Below are 15,460 nucleotides of genomic sequence, written 5' to 3'. Positions count from 1 at the left end.
TTTTGCAGCGAGCACCGCGAGAGAAGCTACGCTTTGCTCCCACAATGCAGTTCGGCAAATCGTGACGTCACCCCATTCAAAGTGAATGGGCAGAAGCGTTGAAGCGGCAACACACGCCGCCGTGTGTAGGGGCCGTACGCTTTCTGCTGTCCTGATGTCAATGGGAGCTCATTCCACCATCTTGGAGCCAGGATAGCAAACCCACGTGTTTTTGCTGATGGGAACTTGGGTCCCCTTCGCAGCGAGGGTGCAGCGAGTCGTTTGGCTGATGCAGAGCGAAGTGGACGCGCTGGGGTGTACGGTTTAACCATGTCCTGGATGTAGGAAGGGCCAGATCCATTCGCAGCATGGTATGCAAGTACCAGTGTCTTGAAGTGGATTCTAGCAGTTACCGGAAGCCAGTGGAGGGAGCGGAGGAGCGGCGTGGTGTGGGAGAATTTAGGAAGGTTGAAGACCAGACGAGCCGCTGCATTCTGGGTGAACTGCAGAGGTCAGATGGCACATGCAGGTAGACCAGCCAGGAGGGAGTTGCAGTAGTCTAGGCGTGAGGTGACCAGAGCCTGGACCAGAACCTGCGTCGCTTTCTGGGTCAGCCGGGGACGTATCCTCCTGATGTTGTAAAGCGTGTATCTGCAGCAGCGATGTTTGCAGTGAAGGACAGTGTAATGGCATCCGAGGTTTCCTCTTGCCACTATAGAGCGGGGTTGATGACACGCAATCCAAAACAATAAGCAGCCGAAGATTTTCAGTCAAAACATTTAATTTATTAACAAAAAAGTATTGACTTAAATGGTCTCAAAATAACAAATCTTTAAACAATATTTCGGCAATATGCTTTCCTATATAAACTAAACTATACTTTGTTTGCAGTCCAATTTGCAACACCAATCTCTGTCTGCAATTTGCGGTCGAAAAACTGTTCCGCTCCCCGTCTCATCAGGTCTTCGAGCACGCCGGCTGTCTCAATTAAATACACACCGGAAGGTACAAGGAAACAGATCATATTTACGATATCAAATTAACAATCATTTCATCAAAACATATTCACCATGGCAATATAAATCATTTTCCATCATTAAATCATTTATGAAATTATTAGGGCTGTCAGTCGATTAAAATATTTAATCGCGATTAATCGCATGATTGTCCATAGTTAATCGCGATTAATCGCACATTTTTTTATCTGTTCTAAATGGACCTTAGAGGAATATTTTTCAAGTTTTTAATACTCTTATCAACATATGAGTGGACAAATATGCTTTATGCTAATGTTTATTATCATTTGAACAATGACAAATATTCTCATGCATATTAAACACAACAACCTCTGAACATTACAAATATTCGCCTCAATTCAACCTGGAACCTCTCTCATACAATACAAATGGTGTGTGTGTGTGTGTGTGTGTGTGTGTGTGTGTGTGTGTGTGTGTGTGTGTGTGTGTGTGTGTGTGTGTGTGTGTGTGTGTGTGTGTGTGTGTGTGTGTGTGTGTGTGTGTGTGTGTGTGTGTGTGTGTGTGTGTGTTCGTTCGTTGGAGCTATGTGCAACTCAAGGCATATGCTCGAACGGGAGCTGCCTGGACGCTGCAATCATGTTGCTGCGATCATGAGTGTGCTGACTTCTCCTACAATGTCCCGCTGTCTGCTTCCTGGATCAAGTCAAGTGCTCGGCGCAGTTGTGGCGAAATGTCGCTCCTCTGTTTTCATTTAAACAGCTCCTTATATCCGTTAGCGCAGCTAGCTAGCACCAGATGCTAACAACAACAATAGCCGCGTTCACACTGCGGTACGGTAATGCACGTAAGGTCTCTCTCTTGCTCGCTCGGGCCACACACACACACACACACACCCTCCCGGTCCTGCTTGTGGTCTGCCACAAGCGGGCGGCAGGAGCGGGGCTGTCAGCATCAGCTTGTAGATGGTATTTTAAACTCGATGCGCTCTGAAACTACGGGGCGGCCGAGGAAAAAAAATACACATGCGTTAATCGCGTTAAAATAATTAGTGGCGTTAATTTTTTTTTGACAGCCCTAGAAATTATGAATCTAAATAATAACTTTGTGGCTCTAACATACCGGCCCCTAATTGTTGACGCAGTAGCAAAACAATTAATACATTATAATAGAGCCAGTTACTCAAAATGTAACTGTCATCAATATACAATCATTGTCATAGTAAAGTTTCGGAAGTTTTTCCTTGTACGATGTGAGGGTCTAAGGACAGAGGGTGTCGTATCATACTGATATTCTGTACACACTGTGAAGACCACTGAGACAAATGTAACATTTGTGATATTGGGCTATAAATAAACATTGATTGATTGATTGATTGATTGATTGATTGATTGATTGATTGATTGATTGATTGATTGATTGATTGATTGATTGATTGATTGATTGATAGTACATAGTCCAATGTTTGTGTTTGGTGTGTTTACATGAGGGGGGCGTGTGTGTGTGTGTGTGTGTGTGTGTGTGTGTGTGTGTGTGTGTGTGTGTGTGTGTGTGTGTGTGTGTGTGTGTGTGTGTGTGTGTATGTGTGTGTGTGTGTGTGATACTGGGTGTCAGAGGTTACCAGCACATGACACCTTGTGTTCAATCAACTGCTTCCAGAAGCAGACAGAGGTTGTCAATTGGTCGCTGTAAGGTGCTACTCTTGGTTTTCACCAAGACACTTCGGACAAGCCCTTTGGACTCTGACAGTGTCTTTATCACCCGGTGCTGTGTTATCCACGATGACGACGAGATCATTGGGGCGAAGGTTCCGTTTGGTGAAGATCACTCCCCAACGTTTTACATTTGCTCTGCCTCGTTTAACCTTCAGGAGTCCAAAGAAGTCGATACCAACATGAGTAAAGGGTGGTAGATCTGGAGACACCCGATCCTCTGGGAGGTCAGCCATTTTCTGCTCTCCAACTGTGGTTAGCATTCTTCGGCAGAAAACACAGGCTCTGATTATCTTTCTGGCTGCAGAGTTAGCACGAGGCAACCAGAATCTTTGATTTAGTCTTGAGAGCATGTGGCTTCTCCCCGAGTGTCCAATCTGCTGATGGATGTGGCCCAGGATCAGTTTGGATACAGTAGAGTCTCTGGGCAGGTTAATGGGGTTCTTCAGATCCATTGGCATTGCTGATTTGCTTATTCGTCCTCCCACTCTTAGCATGCCTTCAGCTAAGATTGGGTCCAGCTTCCTGATAGAGCTGCTTGCTCTTACTTGCCTTCCCTTCTCCAAAAGTGCAAGTTCCTGAGAGAAGTGACGTCTTTGCTCAGAGTGAATTATTGACCTTTCAGCTTCTCTAATGTCCTCCACAGACAGATGTTGGGATCCAAATGTCAACTTTAGCTTGTTCATTTTGTCCTTTAAGGATTTCAAAAGAGTCCAATCTGGGGCAAGGTCAGCCTTTGCAGATTTCCTTCTTTGATTTAGCAGAAGAAGAATTCCCCTTAATTTAAGTATCCAAGCAACCCCTCTCTGCAGTCTGCTCCATGATGAGTAATACTCAAACAGTTTGCTGGTTGGGTTGGTTTCGTGGACACTCAAACTGTTAACTGCTACGTCCTTTCTAACCTCTGGGTCCTCTGATGGAATGAGGCCCAGGTTCTTAGGTGTTTTTGGCCAATATTCCTTTTCCTTTTCCAGATACTTAGGTCCTGTTATCCACCTTGATGTCTTTAGAAAGTCTTCTACATCCCTCCACTGCTTCTCCTGAGACAGGTCCTTGATCACTGAAACTCTGTTTGCCACAAATGTGTGATATTGTTTAGTCTGGTTGCTGATGTATCCGAGGACAGAGGTGCTATCTGTCCAGAAAGTTGAGTCGTTGAGGTCCACTTTAAGCTCCCTTTTCAACATCCTGTCCACCTTTACTGCCAGTGTTGCTGCAGTAAGCTCCAATCTGGGAATAGTGATCTGTTTGAGTGGAGTCACTCTGGATTTCCCCAAAGTAAATGAAACATGGACCCTTCCCATACTGTTTGTGAAGCGAAGATAGCTGGTGGTGCCGTAACCTTTTTCACTTGCGTCACAGAAGTGATGAAGCTCTGCAGTCCTGATCGGTCCAAAGTTCTCAGGTTTCATACACCTGTGTACTTGAAATCTGCTAAGCTGTTCCAAATCTGTGATCCATTTCTGCCATTGTTTTGCCACACTTTATCCTGCATATCTCTTGGAGGATCTGCCTGGCTTTAAGGATAAATGGGGAGAGGAATCCTAATGGGCAGTGTGCGAACTATACCACGGTCTCCGGGGGAGCCGGGATTTTGTTGTTGTTGCGGGGGGGGTAAATGCTGATCCGTGCATTAATAGCAACAGCACAGACATAGGCCTGCAGGGATGCTTTGACTGCACACAGTGGGAAACATTCGATACTCCCGATATTAATGAACGGGTTGGGACAGTGTCTAGTTATATTAATTTTTGTGTCGATTCTGTGATACCCACTAAGTCTTTCAAAATATATTCGAATGACAAGCCCTGGGTGTCTCACAGTTTAAAGAAGCTGATTATTCTGAAGAAAAAAGCTTATAAAAACCAGGATGAGTTTGCTAGGAGAAACATACAGAGAGATATTAAAAGACAAATACAGTTAGACAAGTATAGCGATAAGGAGAACCTGGAGGCAGCTCTGGCCTCTGGTAATCCCAGAGAAGCATGGCAGGGAATTAAAAACATGACGAATGCTCCACATAAGGGCAGGGGAAAACCGTCTCCTGTCTTGATCAGTGGTGATGGAAGGGAGACGGCAAATCATTTGAACACCTTCTTCTGCCGGTTTGAGAGTAGCAACAGTATAGAGGCTGACACTGCCACTCCCCTCCATCCTCCCCTCTAGTATGACTATTGAGGAGTTAGAAGTCATCCATCTCTTCAGGAAGTGTAATATATACGAAAAAGCAATGGCCCCGATAATATAGAAGGAGCTGTTTTAAAACGCTTTACAGAACAACTTGCACCTGTATTTACAGACATTTTTAGGTCCTCCCTTAATCTGCAAAAAGTCCCTTCTCTTTGGAAAACATCCACAATTATTCCAGTGCCTAAAATCCCCAGGGCCAGTGAGCCCAATGACTTTCGGCCTATAGCACTCACCTCACTGGTAATGAAATGTTTTGAGCGTTTAGTTAAGAGGCATTTAATCTCACAAACGCAGCACCTCTTAGATACCATGCAGTTTCATATCAGGCCTCTAGAGGGGTGGAAGATGCTATCGCAATTCACAACCCTCTTGCATCTTCTGCACACTCACCTCGAGACGCCAAAAGCCCATGTAAAGATTCTATTTGCCGATTTCTCATCAGCTTTTAACACCATTAAGCCAAGTATTTTAGCAAACATTTTAACTGAAGAATTGTCACTTGAACCTGGTCTGATCTCCTGGATCGTTGACTTCCTCAGCTGTAGAACTCAGCAGGTCAAAATAGGCATGGCACTTTCTGACACAATAACTACCTGGATAGGCTCACCCCAGGGATGTGTCTTATCCTCTCTTTATTTATTTTATACACCAACTCCTGTATCAGCACTTTTCCCAATAGGCACTTTATGAAGTATGCAGATGATACGGCCCTGGTCAACCTCCTCTTTGATGAGGAAGAGGAGCATGGGCCTGTCCTCGACTTCTTTACTAACTGGTGTGAGAAGTCAAACCTGCTTCTAAACACCTCAAAAACAAAGGAGATGGAAATTGATTTTAGAATAGCACAATCGCCCAACCCTACTCTTTTATTAAATAGCGAGCCCATTCAATGTGTCACTGAGTACAAGTATCTTGGTGTCATGCTTGACCACAAGCTCAGATGGAATGTTTGGTCTGAGAAAATAAATGCTAAGTCTCAACAAAGAATGTTTTTTTTACGTAAATTATTGTCTTTTAATGTCGGCAACAGAATGGTGAAGATGTTTTATCATGCTTTTATCGATAGTGTGCTCTCCTTCGGCATTATATGCTGGTTCGGCAACGCCACTGAGGCACAGAAAAAGTCAGTCAGGAGGGCCGTAACTTTGTCCAGTAAATTGACAGGAATCTCATTTGCTAATATAGAATGCTTATATAAGGACAGAGTTTTAAAATTGGCACACAATATTATGAGTGACTTGAGGCACCCTCTTGCCTCTTACTTTGAACTGTTGCCATCCGGGCGGAGATATCGTGCCCCTTACTGTCTTTCGTCCCACAAGCCATCAAACTCCTGAATAAATGATGGCTAGGACGCACTGTTTACCCAGCTGGTCTGGCCCTGTCCCCCCTATTTCGCAAATGAGGGCCTATTGGCCCCTTGTCATGTCTGCCGATATCTGGTTTTCTTATGTCTGTTTGTTTTTATCTGTGTCTATGTTGTTGTCAGTGATGTATTGTCTTAACTTTTTAAATGCCTCTGTGATGTGCTGCAACCCATTTTCCCCTCGGGGACTAATAAACGAATACTATACTAAAAAATTATAAAGAGAAAATCTGTTGCACACGGGGTGGTGCCACAGGTCTACATTTACATGAAACGTCCCGATGGATCATGTTCATGTCAACAGATTTCCCGAGCATGTATGGGCTACGCAAACTTCAATCAACTTGATAATAAATAATCCACGGACCATCAATGTAACGTTTGACTGTTTAATGAAATCAACTTAAAATGACTCAAAAACAGGCTACATTGTTTCACATGGGCTATAGCCTATTATGGCTGTAGCCTACACAGAGCCGAACACACGCGATAAGAGCAGCCAGCGGCACCAACCATGAACAATATTAATATTAATAATACAGCTATAGACCTCTACTATGGTAGTTGTAGTCATCAAGTTAGCTTCTCTTGGCTCGTCTTCTTGTGTCTCTTCAGCCCCCAAGTTAACGTTAGCTGTCAAGTTAGCACTAGCACTGACGTTAGCTCCCTCCTCTCTCGGTTCTGTTGTAGCAGCAGTCACAACGTATGATGTGCTACCACCAGCTACATTCGGTTGGTCTTCTTGATCAGGTTGTTTGGCCGTCTTTTTAAAGAAATTGCCCAAGGTAAGTTGTTTTTTTCTTTTCGACATGTCAGCAGCAGCAACAACAATGCCTGGTAAACATGCAGTGCTAACTAAACGAGCTTGTGAGTGAGTGGGTATGGGTGGAGCTGTGGGCAGCGTGCAAGCAGGCGACACTTTTTTCATGAATCATAAACTCTAAATATAATTTTATTTCACTTATTTTACACCTTTGAAAAAAAAGAAACATGCCCAAAATGGAATTTATTTGGTCATCATATCAGTATTTTAGAGAGCTCCCCCCAAATTTCACAAACCATGTTCCCAGGGGAGCTCCCCTCCAGTTCGCACCCTGCGGCAGTGGGAAACAGTTGTTCCAGGGTGGGTAGAGAGGCCTGGCTGGTCTTGGGAGTGTGGAAGGCCTTGGATTCCTCCTGGGAGAGACACACAAATGAGTGTGAGGCAAAAACAGGCAAAGTTGTCAAAGAATATGCTGGTAAAAAGTAGGGGTGCAACTAATTCAGTCGTCGATTCGTTGGTGACGTCATCACATGTTTTACGCGCCGTTAAGCTCCAACGTTATTGGTCTTTTTATCGGTATTGGAGACATTTAAAAAATATATGTCATGTATTATTGCTACATAAGCATTATCTCGCAGTCTTAGTGTCGCCAACTCGTTTCTAATTTGCAAAAAGACAAACAAATGCGTCTATGATGTATTTTCGATCAGACGAGATCTCTCTCCCCCGTCTGTGTGCGAGGGGGCGGGGCAGTTTACACACACGCAGCTGCTACTGGCAGCAACACACTGCGGAGATGGCGGAGAGAACGCGCTCCAAGGTGTGGTTAAACTTTACCCGTCTCGAAGTGGAGAATGCTCGTTGCCAAAAGTGCAATAAGAGTTTAGCATGTAAGGGCGGTAACACGAGCAATTTGTCTAAACATTTAGCAAAAGTGCTCCACATCCAGACGGAGGAATGCACCGGGTTCCACTGTCTTTCTAGCAGATCTGTAGCTCCGTCCACGAGCAACGTTTCCACGTCAGGTGTTATGTATGCTAGCAGCAACACACGGAGTTAAATGATACAAACATGGGTTAATGATTAGAGGAAACAGAGTTATGTATTTTGTTAAAGTTTCAGCTATTCTGTTTACAGTTCTGTCATCACATTATTTAATAAGATTTGTTAAAACACTGTTGTTTCTTTTGATGTGAAATATTATTTATTTAAATTTAAATTAAAAGCTATGTTAATTTTGTTCAAAATGTGTTTAGTTAATTTAATAATATATGTATTTTTGAATCAAGTATTCATCTTTATTGTCTTCATTGCTAGTTTCCACATGCCTAAAACAACCTCAAGCTACATCTAAAAGTTGATGGCTAAATGAGAGCGTTTGAGAAATTGTGCAAGGCATACAGTAATAGTCCGAATAGTCGATTGATCGTTTCATTAATCGATAGATTAATCGATTATCAAATTAGTCGTTTGTTGCAGCCCTAGTAAAAAGGTAGAGCGGCACGCAACAATCCGTTCACGGCAACAATCCGGCAGGGAATGAGTGCAGGCTGCAGGCTTTCATAGTGTGGCTGATGAGCAGGTTGCAGGTGTGGTTGATTGGAGATTGCACCCAGCCGTGTAGAGCAGACCAGCAGGCAGGTGGGGGTGGGGGGGGCACTAACCCACTAACTCACTAACCCACTAACAGGGGTTTCAGGGACGGGCAGTGATAGTCGGTCCATTCTTCTATATGTCTGTCTTTGGTTTTCTAAGTGTTATTCGATCCATATGAATAGAGATATGTGCATAAACAACAAAAACACTTGGGGTATAATGTTCGAACAATGTTATCACCAAACATTTTAAGAATGTTTTTAGAGAACGTTATCCTACCTTTCAGAAGTACATTCTAGGAACCAAAATAAAACTTCTCGATGAAACCATTCCTAGAACAATGAATGGTAACATTCTCAGAATGTTTTTAGAACCAACCATGTCTAGCTGGGAACTCAGACACGCAAACGTGCAATATCATGAATTACGTGCTTGTTTTTTTTAAAAAACGAAAATGTGGTGACAGATTTCTTTTAAACAGCCTTTTCAAACAAATGCAGCAAGTTTGTTTTTTAAAGCGCACTACAAATAAATCTGACGTTGACCATGACCCTGTTAATATTTCGCATCACAGGAACGTTTTATAAAAAAAGAATAACCTCCTGAAAACATTATCCAAATGTTGCTTTCAAAATGTTCTTCTTTGGTTATCATGTAACATTGAGGGAATGCTTTATAAAGAACATCTTTAATGTGTTAACAGTTAACCTTAGTTAACCTTAAACCTTATAGGAACATTATTTGAAAAAATAAACATCCTAAAAAGGTTCTTTGAACATCAGATTAAAACGTTTCTCTAAAACCTTATTAGAACCAATAGGTAACGTTAGCCAAAGTTGTGAGAACGTTCCCCGCTAGCTGGGTCTTCACCTATACATTTAGTTCTTACTCTTTCACTTAAATCCTAAAAACTTAGATCTTATATTTAAAACTTTATCCAAACCTTTCCCCTCTCTGACCTCTCGAGGTTCTAATAGAGGGTAACAGGTTGCAGAGAAGGCCTAGCCCGGCCCGGGAGTGTGGAACGTAGCCACAGACCTAGTGATGTTACGTATTGCGCCGAGGCTTTGGAGCGTGTGTCGAGTAATCCCCGAAGCTTTTTGTGAAGCTTGTATCGAGGCATGTATCGTTTTGGGCCAGTGACGTCATCGATGACAAACGAAGCCTCGCTGCCTGTCGATACCACGTGACTACTTCAGGAAGCGCTTCAGATCGGTTGAACCGTTGAACCACAGCGCTCATAATACCCATGGATGTATAATAAGAACCATATTACCCCTCCTGTACCCGGGCCGGTGACACGATGGAATCAAGAGAGCTCAGACCCTCACTCATATAGAGGTCGGAACATGTCATAAGTATAAATAGATACAAGCATAAATAAATGTAGGAATAAAAACATCAATAAATACAGGAATACATATCTTACAGTGTTTTCAGGGAGATTCAGTGTGTGTGCTGTGGCTCAGCTGGAAAACAGTTGACTCATGACCGCAGGGTCCCTGGTTCAACGACTGAACAATACCTATTTTTTAGCTACAGCTAAATGAGATAATGTAGTTAATAAATGTATTCTTTGATATGGTTTAGCTCAGGCTACAACATGGTTAAGTTTATGAATATTATTAAGGAATTCAAATCCCTCTTTGCAATGTTTACCAGCCTCCTTAGGCTTTTCATTCACAATCATTAAACTGTAATAAAAACAATATTGTTAACATGAAAATATGATTTAATGTTCGTTGTTTAGAGTTATTCTAAGGCTTTACTCATTGGGAACTCGGTATGAGATAGAGCACACTGTTGAGATGTCCAATCTGCCTGTTTTACACACTTTGACCAACAGGGGGTTTGTGTTCAAATGAAGCCCATGATGAAGCCTCATGAGATGAAGCCTTTTGCGAACCAATTGGCTGGAAAGCTTCAAAGCTTCATAAGGCTTAATCTCGCCACTACACAGACCTACTCCTTACCTCTAACCAATTCAGGTTCCAGTGGGGACCTCTCTCCCTGCGTGTGCCTCTCCACCTCTGTTTCCTACTTCTTACTTACTACTGTGACAACCCCTCCCCCCTTCTGCCTGTCTGTGCTCCCTGCCTTGCTGTCCTCTGGCAGGTACTGGGAGTGTCGTCCTGTTTGTGCCCGCCCATCTAGAGGCGGAGCCTCAAGAAGGTATAAAGGCTTGCCCAGCTGGAAGGCTCAGTCTCTGATTCTGATCCTGGCCTGCTGCAGCAACCTCAGCCTACCACCTGTGTTTGGTTCGATGCACAATCCAACATGCCTACAGCACACTTCCACACACTGCTGACACTACTGACAGTCTTATTCTTACGTACACAATTACTCAGAGGTATTTTACGTTAACCTGTTAAATAAACATATGATTGGCATTTAACTCTGTGTGGCCTCCCTATTTGTTTACAGCCTTAAGTAAGGTTGTAACATTACCCTTTTCCCTCAACCTATCCTAAGGGAGTGCATGTATGTAGACACGTTAGTTTAGCTGCTATAGGCTTGGACTGTTGGGGGGCACCTTACTCCGTCTTTTTGGCTGTTTGTACCTGTGTACTCATGTTCCGATTAACCCAGCTTCCCCCAAATCTCTTTTTTGTGTCCATATATACGCCGGGATCCTGAGTCGAGGCTAATCATGTTGCTGTGGTCGTGTGTCCTGGATCCTCTATCCTGAGCACTGGATCTGAGTCCTGGACTTCGAGTCGTGGCTGAACCTGTCTCTGCGGTCCTGCCAGACTCTCACCATACTACTTCCCTGATGGCTCCCACAAGATTGCTGACATCCTCGTGGATTCATCTTCTTATTATAGACACATGCATTTCTAAACATTTGGACTACCTATGTTGTAAATGTATTATCTTTTCGATTTACACACGGCATCTATTGCACGTCTGACTGTCCTGGGAGAGGGATTCGTCCTCTGCTGCTCTCCCTGAGGTTTCTCCCATGTTCCCTTTAAACTGGGTTTTCTCTGGAAGTTTTTCCTTGTACGATGTGAGGGTCTAAGGACAGAGGGTGTCGTATTGTCATACTGATATTCTGTACAAACTGTGAAGACCACTGAGACAAATGTAACATTTGTGATATTGGGCTATATAAATAAACATTGATTGATATGGGGAAAGCCGGGTAAAAAGCATTGAGGCAGCAAAGTACCAGGCTGGGCAAATCAGACCTCATCCTTCTTGACCTAACCGCCGCCTTCAACACCATTAACCACTCCATCCTCACCACCCACCTTCAGTCCTTAATTGGAATAACTGGCACCGCCCTCTCCTGGCTCAAATCATATCTCTCTGGCAGAAAACAATTCATTTCCATCAACAACTACAAATCCCCCAACCGCTTCAGTCATTTACGGCGTCCCCCAGGGCTCTGTACTTTGTCCCCTGCTTTTCATCATTTACATCCTCCCACTTGGACAGATTCTCCGTCAACACCAACTCCGGTTCCACTGTTACACCGAAGACACCCAACTCTACCTCTCTACAAAAACTATTTGTGCAACCACCCACTCACCAACTGCCTCACTGACATTAAAACATGGATGCAAAACAACTTTCTGAAACTAAACTGTGACAAATCTGAAATAATCATTATTGGCTCAAACTCACTAACCCGCTCCACCCAGGACTTCCCTCTAAACATCGACGGCTCCATCGTCAACCCCTCAACTCACGTCCGTAACCTTGGTATCATCCTTGACCCCACTCTCACTTTCCTCCCTCACATCAACCAGATCACTAAAACCACCTTTTTCCACTTAAAGAACATCGCCCGCATCAGACCCTCCCTCTCATCAAACCCTCCCTCTCATCAGACCCTCCCTCTCATCAAACCCTCCCTCTCATCAGACCCCCCCTCTCATCCACCGCTGCTGAAACTCTGATCCATGCCTTCATTACATCCTGACTGGATTACTGCAACAGCATTCTCTATGGTTCACCTGCATACTGTGACGACCCCTGCCTCACTATCTCTGGTGGTGTGTGTGTGTGTGTGTGTGTGTGTGTGTGTGTGTGTGTGTGTGTGTGTGTGTGTGTGTGTGTGGTGTGTGTGTGTGTGTGTGTGTGTGTGTGTGTGTGTGTGTGTGTGTGTGTGTGTGTGTGTGTGTGTGTGTGTGTGTGTGTGTGTGTGTGTGTGTGTGTGTGTGTGTGTGTGTGTGTGTGTGTGTGTGGTGTGTGTGTGTGGTGTGTGTGTGTGTGTGGCCCTTTAATGACTCTTCCTCTGTTTGTGCTCACGGGGATTGAGGACACCTGGCGGCTGGAGCTAGCCGGATAAAGGACTGGGCCGGATCTCGCTCTCGCTTTCTCTGGCAGGAGGACGTAACGCGAAGAGCAGCCACGACCAGCTGACCTCTTGTTTCGTCGTTTGTTTCGCCTGTTTGTGTCCTTCAGCAGCAGGGAATAAACTCTCTTTTTCTATTCACGCCCTCGGTTTCTGTCGCGCGTTTGTTGTGGCTGAGAGCCAAGCCATGACAATACATCCTCAATAAACTGCAATATGTCCAAAACTCCACTGCCCGTATGCTTAACTCCACCTGACGCTCTGACCCCTATCCTCCAGGACCTCCACTGGCTCCCCATCAACCACCGGATTGACTTCAAAATATTAATTCTCACCTACAAAACCATCAACAACACCCCATACCTCAGTGACCTCATCCAACCACACACCCCTACCTCAGTGACCTCATCCAACCACACACCCCTACCTCAGTGACCTCATCCAACCACACACCCCTACCCCAGAGACCTCATCCAACCACACACCTCTACCCCAGAGACCTCATCCAACCACACACCTCTACCCCAGAGACCTCATCCAACCACACACCTCTACCCCAGAGACCTCATCCAACCACACACCCCTACCTCAGAGACCTCATCCAACCACACACCCCTACCTCAGTGACCTCATCCAACCACACAGCCCTACCTCAGTGACCTCATCCAACAACACACCCCTACCTCAGTGACCTCATCCAACCACACACCTCTACCTCAGTGACCTCATCCAACCACACACCCCTACCTCAGTGACCTCATCCAACCACACACCCCTACCTCAGTGACCTCATCCAACCACACAGCCCTACCTCAGTGACCTCATCCAACCACACACCTCTACCTCAGAGACCTCATCCAACCACACACCTCTACCCCAGAGACCTCATCCAACCACACACCTCTACCCCAGAGACCTCATCCAACCACACACCTCTACCTCAGAGACCTCATCCAACCACACACCCCTACCTCAGAGACCTCATCCAACCACACACCCCTACCTCATAGACCTCATCCAACCACACACCCCTACCTCAGAGACCTCATCCAACCACACACCTCTACCTCAGAGACCTCATCCAACCACACACCTCTACCCCAGAGACCTCATCCAACCACACACCTCTACCCCAGAGACCTCATCCAACCACACACCTCTACCCCAGAGACCTCATCCAACCACACACCTCTACCCCAGAGACCTCATCCAACCACACACCTCTACCTCAGTGACCTCATCCAACCACACACCCCTACCTCAGTGACCTCATCCAACCACACACCCCTACCTCAGTGACCTCATCCAACCACACACCCCTACCTCAGTGACCTCATCCAACAACACACCCCTACCTCAGTGACCTCATCCAACCACACACCCCTACCTCAGTGACCTCAGCCAACAACACACCCCTACCTCAGTGACCTCAGCCAACAACACACCCCTACCCGTCGCCTCAGGTCTGCTGACGCTAACCTACTACAGCCCATCAGGACAAAGCTCTGGACCTGGGGGGACAGGGCCTTCGCTGCAGCCCCCCCCCCCCCTCCCCCTCTGGACCTGGGGGGACAGCCCCCCTCCCTCTGGAACTCCCTTCCCAGTCACATCCGAAAGGCCAACACTCTTGAATACTTCAAAAAATGTCTCAACATTCACTTATTCACCCTCGCTTTCAAACTCTGATCAACAGCAGTTTACACAGATACAGCAACAGGTATCCATGATGAGAGAAGAACAGAAACCAGAGGGTGGTACTCAGGACGACAGTCAGTTCCAGGGAAGGAGTGAGTATCATGATTATGATGGTCCTGCTCGTGGTGATGATGATGACCCAATGGAGATGATCAACCAGAGGAGACACAGTTTCAGACAACAGAGGGAACCCTTGGCCAAATTCCTGCAGTTATCCCCACAGGATGACTTCAAACATTTCCTGACTATGTTTGAGAGAATAGCACATGTCTGTCGCTGGGCTAGAGATGGATGGGCTGTGTGCCTTGTTCCCTTGCTCACCGGTAAAGCTCAAAGTGCATATGTTATGATGTTCATGAAAGACTCTGAAAACTATTAAAAAGGTCTCCTATTATGCTATTTTTAACCATATATTATGGGTCTCAGATATATACAAATATATAAAAACTAGGGCTGTCAAGTTAACGCGTTAATAACGCGTTGACGCAAAAAAGATTAACGGCACTAATTATTTTAATGCGATTAACGCATGTGTATTTTTTTGCTCGGCCGCCCCGTAGTTTCAGAGCGCATCGAGTTTAAAATACCATCTACAAGCTACAATATTTGTCATTGTTCAAATGATAATAAACATTAGTATAAAGCATATTTGTCCACTCATATGTCGATAAGAGTATTAAAAACTTGAAAAATATTCCTCTAAGGTACATTTAGAACAGATCAAAAATGTGCGATTCATTTGCGATTAATCGTGATTAACTATGGACAATCATGCGATTAATCGCGATTAAATATTTTAATCGACTGACAGCCCTAATAAAAACACGTCTTTGATGTGTTTTGCTCAAAATACCAAACAGATCAAAAAAAGAGGAGGGGGAG

The sequence above is a fragment of the Pseudochaenichthys georgianus genome, unplaced genomic scaffold (genome assembly GCF_902827115.2).
Source record: "Pseudochaenichthys georgianus unplaced genomic scaffold, fPseGeo1.2 scaffold_662_arrow_ctg1, whole genome shotgun sequence".
Classification (NCBI taxonomy): Eukaryota; Metazoa; Chordata; class Actinopteri; order Perciformes; family Channichthyidae; genus Pseudochaenichthys; species Pseudochaenichthys georgianus.
Note: the sequence above shows the minus strand (reverse complement) of the source record.